A 10225-nucleotide genomic window follows, 5' to 3' on the forward strand; every position below is an offset into this window, starting at 1 on the left:
CCGACAATAGAGGACCTCGTCATTTGCACCTTTTTTAATTCCTTTTGTTGGTGGTGGGTTTTTGGGCGTTGGGGATTCTTTCGGACATTTGGGACTCTTCAACTTTCGTTTCGTTTTGGACATTGGTTGGGGTTAGGGAGGGGGATGGGTTAGGTCAGAGTGGGATAGTTTATTTTTGTTAGGGGAGATTACATTTTATTCTATTTACTTATACGATGTTAATGTTTTGTGGTGGGTTACAGTTTTCAGAATTCAATCTAAGTTACATGGTTTGTTACTTTGTTTCTGTGCTGCTGCATGTCCACAGCCAGTGTTTGATTTAAAAGATCTGCCGATTTTGTAACACACAAACCGATAGATGCAATATCCCTCACTGACTTATTTTTAATTGTCATAATAGTACTGTCAGTCTCTCCTCCTAGTCCATACCTCCCACCAAACTTATCTTACCTGTGATTGATGATGAAGTTCGGCACACTGATGGCTGCATTGTGGTGGTAGTAGTAGACACTGGCAATAGCATTTGAAAAAAGAAATTGAAAGTCACTTGACTGAGAGACTGTGGGAGGAGTAGTAGAACAGAACACAAAGTAAACTACAGCATGGGTGGGCAAGCAGAAGAAGATCCTTGCCCTGCCTTAGTTGAAATTCAATGAGTGTTGCTTTCACCACATCTTCCCCAGCAAGCGTGTGATCAATTGGTGTACATTTAGCATCACATCACACCTCAATATAAATCACACAGGCCGTGGGAAGAGGGTTAGGGATTGATGAATGGATGGGAAGTGGGGTTTTGGGAAAGGTTTGAGAAAGAAAAACAGACAGTATGCATGGACACAACAAAAGTAAAACACAATCTTGTAAGACGACCATGATCCATTATCAGATAAATCAAAGTATAAAGTGAGAAAAAGCAAATGCATGCATGCTGAGGAAGAGAACTGTATGGTTAATGATAATGAGTTGTACTTACAATAACTACTATTACCCAATGAGACAGTACAGTCAGGGAAGAAACTGAAATTTGCCTTGCCTGTCTGCCGCCCTCAGAGCTCAGACCGAACCCAATTACATGCTGTACCGGGCTTACTTTTATTTTTCAAGTCAAGCTAGCAAAGGAAATAAAAAATAGTTGTAGGGATCAATTACCAAACAAACCACAACACACAGTCGTAATGATTGAAGAGAAAAAACCAATCAAATATATTTAAAGACGAATGATGAATGATACTAAAGTTACTGTATTATCCTGGTCCAAATGTGGAGTTGCATCATTCTTGTCATTCCTCTTGGTACTCCCTTCCATGGACACTCCGCACATCAATCTTGGGTACCACTGCCTGCCTGATGCGGATTGGTAAGGTAAGTGTGTGTCGTTTCTCCCACTATAGCACAGGTTAAAGGCCGGCCTGTAAGTGTAGACGGAAAAACAAATGGGGTATTGAAAAATTACTGCATTTAAAACAATAAGCTCAATAACAGTGGAGTGCAAGACGAGAAGACAACACTCTGGAGAGAACACTTTCAGACTGAGGCAGCTTAGATAGGATACATAGTCTCTACTCTACAGCATTAAGGTACAACAACAACGGGACAGGACTCAGGAGCCAGCACAGCCACAGAACAGGAGAACCGCGGCACAGGCCAGGCACCCTACCCCTTACTTACATTTTGACCGAGCCAGAGAAATGTCATATGCACTGCAGCAACCTAGCATTTTCTAAATGAAGTGACTAAATCAATGTGCCACTGTCCCTCATACCACTACACTCTACTCCAGTCCACACCACTAAACGCACATCTAGCCTAGGTCTGCTGTGGTTCTTGTTCAAACTGTTTACCTTTTAAGTCAGGCCATGAAACGCAGTTATTCCATCAATTTTCTCCGATCCAACTGACTGTGTGCAAAGATAGCATGCTCAGCAGCATCATGATGATGACCGTGTGGTACGTATTCTCCAACACCAACTCAGTCTGTAGTGACTGATTAAGTTTATAATATATTCCATATTACAAAATTGCAACGGATATTGGCCGGCACCTGCTCTGGTAGGAGTACAATGTGGTTATTATTAAACAACAAGTAAACATTAACTGTCACCACACCTGAGTCACTTTTACTTTGTCGATAAACTAGTATAGTTCTACTTCATGCACAATTATTCGTAGTCAGCCAGCATTCAATACAATGCATGCCACCATCATTCACAATAATCACTCATTACCTTTCTTGGTGTTCTCTTTGGCTGTCTGATCTGATGCCTGCCTAGCCTTCTGGCAGTCAGTGATGAGTTTCTTTCGGCTTGGAAACAAAATGGAATATAGCTGGAGTCACGTTTCACTTCTTATGGAGGGATTGTTAGAGGCAACATGTATTGTACTATTCTCCATCTCCATCCAATGTCTGGCGTGCTTGAAATGTACTTAGGGAGAGTAAGGAAGATGGAGCAGGACCCTGAGGAGTGGAGTGGACAGTTATGCGCAGACGTGCAACTCCAATAGGGAAATAAAAAGAGGAGACTGTTGATGGATTTGTTGTGATTAGATTTTGAACCAGAAAAACAGATACACAGTCACACACAAATAAAGGAAGAGAGAACAATTTGAAAGCCTAGTTGTCAGGGAAGAGGAGCTCGTCCTCAAACTCTGGTGGTTTGGACAGAAGTACGTCTAACAACCCACTACTTATGTCATCGAAGTCGCTCTCCTCTTCCTGCTGTGATTCACGTATTTTGTACTCCGGTGGTATAAAGTGTTGATTCATTTTGATCATGGTTAACCTCTCAACGCTTTTGGGTGAGAGACTGGTCCTTTTGACAGTAACAATGGCACCAGCAGCACTGAAAACACGCTCTGAAGAGACACTTGCAACAGGGCAAGCCACATACTTTATCGACAGCCTGCTGAGCACTGGCCATTGGCTTCTTTTCCCATACCAATACACCAATGGGCTTTGCTCCATGAAGACCTCTGTTGTGTCATCTAGATAGGCCTGAACCATCCGCTCAATGTTCAGGGGTGCTCCGATTTCCTGGGCCTCGTTTGCCTCTGCATCAGTCATGGACGTACAATACCCTTTCCGTAGAAACCAATCACCTGCCGTTTTTTTTAATGTGCCTGATGATCCTGTTGGTGCTGTTGATGTTATTGCTGGCAGTGTTGTTGACTGCTGGGAGGCAAACGCACTGCTCTTGGACTCTGAAGTAGAACTTGACTGTGGGTGCCCTGCAGTACTTTTTCTGCCCTGGGGGGTGCGCCTCTAATTAAGATCCTTTCGTTTTCAAAGTCAGTGGCTTCCTCAGCTATCAAAGTTTTGTACTGGGCAACATCCACTTCTGAAAAAGGAATTACTTCATTACTGCGCAGCAATAATTTGTAACGTGGATCCAAAATTGAGGCAGTAATGTAATGTGGATGTGACACAATGTTATTTTGAATCCTTGCATTGTCAGATAAGCGAGCGACTAAGGTGTCTGCCAAATAATATGCGTCTACTTTGTCATCCACACCTGCGTACATTTCTAACACCTCCTTCAGCTCTTGCTCTAGCATGTACAACAATGGGATAGCTTGGCCCATAGTACAGTCCTCCCTGCTCACTTCACGTGTGAAGACCTCAAAAGAAAGTAGCATCTCTGTCAGGCATTTGACGAGGTCCCATTGGGCCATCTCAACTGTCATGCCTTTCACAGTAGGATCCCCTGACCTTTTCATGACATAAGCATTAAGTGGTATGTACTGCTAAAACAGACGCTCAAGCATGTAATACGTTGAGTTCCAACGTGTTGGCACCTCCTGGATGAGTACTTTGACTGGCATTTTATGCTCACGTTGAATGACCCTCAGCTGCTTCCGGGCTTTAAAAGAATGGTTGAAATGTGTGCATATTCTTCTGCAGGTGGTCAGTAAGCTGCTGACTTTGCTTTCATTTTTCAGAAAGTCCTGAACAACAATCAATATTAATGCAGTGTGCCAAACATGGCACCCTGAAATAGCCACCATCTTTCATGGCCCTAACTACATTACTGCCATTGTCCGTGGCAACAAAACCAATGGTAAGCCCTCTTGGTCGCAGCCACTCAAACACCTTGCTGTTAAACTCATCCAAAATGTTTGCAGCAGTATGAGATTTCTCCATAGCAAACATGGCTACAGTTGCATATTTGCGAGTGTCTTTAAAAATCTCAGCGGTGTCAACAACACCGTCAGATATCTTATCTTTAACACCCGAAAAAGAGACCCAGTGTGCAGTGATGCACATGTAATCAGTGGCTTGGCAACTGGTCCACATGTCTGTTGTCAGGTGTATACTCTGAACAGCACTCTGTTTTAAGGCTTTTCCAAGCAATTCCAGCATGTCGTGATGTAGTGCTGGAACAGCAACTCTTGCGAAATAGTAGCGGCTGGGAACTTTCCATTTTGGGCAGATGGTGGTCACAAATTCAAGAAAACCCACCCCTTCAACAAAAGAAAAAGGGAAAAGGTCCAGTGCTAACATTTTAGCCAGCTTTGCATTGTACAAACGTGCTATTGGGTGGTTGAGTTCGTACTGCCCGTCTGGCCTACTAAACATGCTACGAATGGTAGGCTGCATGGTATTCCTTCCTGTGGTCAACGTCGCACTTTTTTGGCCAGCAGTACTCCTTGGTGTCCCAGGCTGACTCTTACTCTTGTGCCAATGAGATGTGGCTGAGGATGTGGGCGTTACCACTGCAGTGCTGGGGACAGGGCTACTTTGTGTACCACTACCACAGAAAATGTCTCCCTCTTCTTCCTGTTCCACCGTGAGCGGACTTTCTACTCGTTTATGCCCAACAGCAATGGTTCCACTTTTGATACGACTAAGGTGCTCCTCCCACTGGATTGCGTGGTGTTTTTTCAGATGGGTCATTTGGCCTCCGGTACCATAGTTTGTACCAAGCTTACCACGACTAACAGAGGTATGACAAACGGAGCATATAGCAATGTTCTCCTCCTTTCCGCTAACCGTAAAGAAGTCCCACACTGGGGAGCTTAACTTTTGTCTCCTGCTGGAGGTGCCACTCCCACTTCCAATGACGGATGAACTGGAGGGTGTGTGTTGAATTTGACTCTGTGCAGTACCACTACCTACTTCTGCTGAGGTGGTGCTTGTGCTGGATGTAGGACGCTGCCGGCCCTTTGCTAATGTAAATATGGAAGCTGGAGGTCGTGTTGGTGTTACCTGTGTTGGAGGTATGCGTGCTACATCCCTCGCAGCCATTTTGAATAGTGTAAAAATGTTGGTCTCCATCTCCTCAGGCCCGGGAGTGATGTTTGTGATGACTGGCTCATCATCATCATCATCATCCTGCTCTTCTACATCAACATCCATAAGTGTAAGGCTTTCTGGAACCTTCCTTTTCCCATGCCTGCTCTTGTGATGTGTTTCCCTCTCAGACTCAGTTTGTGGCTTCCAAGTGGCATCTAGATCATCAGAAGGGGGGCTTGGTGAAGAACTTGATGTACTAACCCTCCTTTTCCTTGCTGGGGATTTGGAAGCCAATGGAACTTCTAAAGGAGTGGCTTCCTCTTCTTCCTTTGCATGAGGCTCAATTTCCTGAACTGCCCCTACTTCGGGAGGAACAACAGCTACTATTGCGGGCGGTGGCTGCGGCTGTTGACCACTTATCTGCTGTGTTCCCTCCTGCGTTGATTGTGTACTACTTTGAGATAGCGATAAGTTTAGTTCAGGCTCAGCATCACTGCTTTCCATCATAAGGCTGGCTACCTCTTCCACACTCATCTGCTTGGGCCTGGGTTGGTGGGTTGGGCCCACTGATGTGGAGGTGCTGCCCCCAGCTTGGCCCCCCCGACACCGCTGCTGCAGGCATCATTTTTGGTGTACCAAAAAAGGTTTTGGGAGGCACACCAGACTTAAGTAACACTTCTTCTTCTTCTGCTCCTTCTTCTCCATGGCAACTTTCTTGGTACCGGAGGACCTGCTACCTGATTTCTTTGGGGGCATCTTCAACAAATGTCAAAACAGCACTCAGTTGCACAAGTTGCAGAGATGCCTGGTCAGGTCACTGACACGTCACGTTGTGTACAGCAGCAGAACGTTGGTCTGGCACCACAACGGCACCACAACGGTGGATGATGATGACAAGTAGAGGGTATCCCCCCAGACTCGTCAAAGATGCGTACAAAAGAGCCAAATATCACGATAGAACTGTATTGCTGCAACCTAAAGAACCTAAAACCGATGAGAAATTGGTTTGCGTCACGACTCATTCCAATATTGATCATAAAATCAGACAAATTATCAACAAAGAATGGCAGATTCTGAACACGGACTATACCAAAAAGAACTTCCCGTTGCCGATCTTTGCATTTAGACGCAATAAAAACTTAAGGAACTCTTTGGTTAAATCCAAAGTACCTACTACTAACTTATTTGTACAAAAATCCATCACTGGAAATAAGCCAATTAGTGGTACTCACAAATGTGGGAGTTGCCACGCATGCCAGTTTGCCATGGTGACTGATGAACTGATCTGGGACAAACAGAAATACAGGTTTAAAGAAATGACTAATTGTCGCACCCGACATGTTGTTTATCTTATCCTTTGTCCTTGTGACAAAGGATACGTTGGAGAAACCAGTAGAGAGTTTTGTGTACGCTTTAGTGAACACAAGTCAGCAATACTCAACAAACGTGAAGGAGCACCTCTGGTGGCCCATTGGACTGAGAAAAACCACAGTATCTCAGAACTGAGGTGGCTCATTCTGGAACACATACATCCCCCCAACAATCTTAATGTGGATGCCATCAGACGCAAAAGGGAAGTATTTTGGATCTATGTCCTCAAGACACAAGAAAAAGGCCTTAACGAACATGTCCCTTGGGAAAATGCGATTATATAATTGTACTTTCTGGTACTACTACATGAGGACAGATGGAAGTATATCAAATTCTGCTCTATTTTCTGGTCCTAACTAGCATACTAAATGAATCTCCCTAGTGACCTATGGATCATATTCCTCCCTTTCAGCCTCAAGGTGGATGCGATTAGACTTAAAAGGTAAGCTGTCTGGATATATGCCCCCCAGGTATTAACAAACTTCTCCAAGGGAAAAATATAACTATATAAGATCATGTTCGGTCCCACTAATTGTAAACAGAGGGGATAATACTTATTCCTCTGAATTCAGTTGGGGTAAAGTTATCTTAAGGAATGACATCTTTTCAGCTAGTGATGTTCACTAAAAATAAACACCTCGGTAATGAGAGACCGTACTACACTCCTAAAAACCTTATTCATACCCTTGTTATTCACCACGTGCCCCCATGTACATAAATACACTACGGGTTAATATGTAACCATGTGGCTTAAATATCCCTTGTGCCTACTATAGTAATTATTAAGAATTCTTCATGAATATGTTTTCTTGTTCCCTGAATGGGGAAATAAATCCGTAGGCCACGCTCCTGCCTCTTTGTTTTTTTTTTTTGTTTTTTTTTAGTTATGCAACCCCCCACGTTCTTTTACAATTTTTATGCCTATCCGAATATTGGTCCTCGGACCAAGTAAACATTCGTCTCTTAAGTCTAAATTTGACTCTGACAATAACTAACCAAGGAGTTAAATTCGTTTTTGGGTTCTGATAAATATACGTAAAGATCTTCGGCACACTTCCAAGATGTCCGCCGATACTGACCACCTTAAGTTCTGCATTTAGAATGGAGAATGTATTGTCGGGCCGCTGTCCCGTCCCACATGTAGTCCCTTTTCAATGCCCATGATCTAATCATCACTTCCTGGCTCTCCTTATAAGGGAAACGCCAGGCTCCCCTCATTTACCGCGGAGAGTGCAAACCATGGTATCCTTCACGAACCTCAGTTGAACAGAACGGTAAGAGTAACATGTGGCCCTTGCAGAATTATCCCCACATTTTTGTAAAACAACTGTAGAAGGCGAGAATAAACGTTTATATGTTTAGCCTAGTATTTATCTTTAAACTTTATGCAATTCCCTTACAGAAGAATTGTTTGAGCGCATATATATATATACCAAATACTGGGTACGCTCAGCGCGCTCTCGTCATCGTCTGGCTGATCAAATAAGACTTAATATCAGGTTCTACTCATCCCTTGTTCCTAAACGAGCACCTGGGAACCTTTGACAAGCTTCTGCCCTATTGCCCGGTAAGAAACACAACTAATTAGTATCAACCTTGTTTGTCTCTAAAGAAATGCCAATGCTGTCATCATTCCGGTATTATAGTCAATCTCCTTGTAAATTCCATTATAGATTGCCGTTTTCGAGTCTAAATATTTACGCGATTTACTGGACTTATGCTTGAGAGTTTCAGTCTTTCGCAAAGACTTTACTAAGAAGGAGAAAAGGTAACTAGTTTGCCTTCCTTTTTATAACTTAAGCTGTTTATTCATGTATATAAGTATCTAGGACTCGCTCTCCTATTACCCTGACAAAAATCGAATTCTGCGTATTTTTAAGTCCATAATTCTACATCAGTACTCTACCACACAACGAGACCACTTTGGTTCGTCTAGATGTATACAGGGCGTTTGAATGAATTCCCTGACTACTGGTAATAAACCATCCATATATATTTTGTTCTACTTGTTACATCCAGGTTGACGATAGGACACCATGAAAGACAACTAGAGTCTTTTTTTATACATCTAACTATCAACTACTGTACCATTTAGATGACGGATTGTCACGTGTTCCCTATGGCTGAATGATTTTGAAGTTAACTGTAAGCTTGCATCCACAATATTAAATTAGGAAATATCATCGATTTAAATATCTTAGTGATGTAATAGGAAGCTATCAGATAGTCCCCAGTTCTCCCTTAAACCGCATTGATCACTAGCTGGATAAGTGAAGAAATAGATTAAACCGTCCCATCGCGAGAGATGTTATTGGTACTAGATAGGAAGTATAAACCTCTGACTTCCTCGGGAGGCTATTGCATATAAGAATATTTCTCATATGCTGTATAGAACCTACTTTAAAACAGCGCTCAGTATAGAATGAAAACCTTAACTTTAGTTGCTCCACGCATCACACCAGCCTCGTGAGCTCTGCCTAGTAGTATTTGGGAGTCCATCATGCCTTTATCATTAACTACGGTTATTGTTTCCTTCTCATTGTAGTGTATAAAAAACTAAAACTAAGATTTAGGAAATCCCGTAATTGGTTCACCTGTATATAAGAATCTGCCATTGGCAAGTATGTTGACACTATTATTTACTACTCACCTTTCAATCTTTTCATCTATCCGATAGTTCATTCTTTCTAAGTCTAGGTGATTTGGGACTATTATTAAATCTACACACATCTATCTCTGTTTTTGGGTGTTTGCATTAACACGGATATAAATAGTGGTCTTCATCCTTTTCTCTTTCTATAGCTCCTGCTCCATTTTAGTCTTTATAAATGTAAAGTAAGTTAAACAATATTCTTAATCACTCATTGTGATTTTTTTATACCCACAGACCAACGGCTGTAAAAATTTAATGTTTAACTGTTATATAGGAATACTGGACATCAAACTAGATCTTGAAGCCTTTCTTTTTTCTTCTGAAAGACCACAGTTACACGCCCTGAAGAAGGAGCCTGTAAAGATCATCTTTTGAGCTCCGAAACGCGCGTAGGCGTTGGTCCTATGGTTAAAATTTACAACCCATGATTTTAATTGTCTATATATTGTTGCAGATTTATTGTCTTTTATTGTGTGTCTACATGTGGTATATATGTTTTGTTATTTGTGTAATGGTTGTACAATTAATTATAAACTGTGCTTCTATAGTTTGATGTGAATTACATTATATGTATTACAACACAAAAATTGTTTAAAAAAATGATATATATATAAAAAAATGATAAAAGCAATTAATAAATGAAATAATACAGTTTTATATACCGTTTACTGTGGGTATCATTTCATTGTATGGACATATTGCCTTCAACTTAAGTGATACAGTGTAGGAAGTTTTGTTTCTCAATTGTCATTTTCCCTGAACTCTTCCACACTTATTAATACACTCAGGGTCCCTCTGCTGTAATATATTGATTTCCCCAGCACGTTGCTGTGAGGGTTCTTCACCTTCTCCGGAGCTTGGAGTTTCTTTGCATTCTACATTTTCATTTTTCTTTCTCTTTTTAACTTTACACGTATTTGTATCTTTGCTTTAATCGGTTGAACCTCTTGTTCGGATACATCTCAACTCTC

The sequence above is a fragment of the Triturus cristatus genome, chromosome 4_2, assembly GCF_964204655.1.
Source record: "Triturus cristatus chromosome 4_2, aTriCri1.1, whole genome shotgun sequence".
Taxonomy (NCBI): Eukaryota; Metazoa; Chordata; class Amphibia; order Caudata; family Salamandridae; genus Triturus; species Triturus cristatus.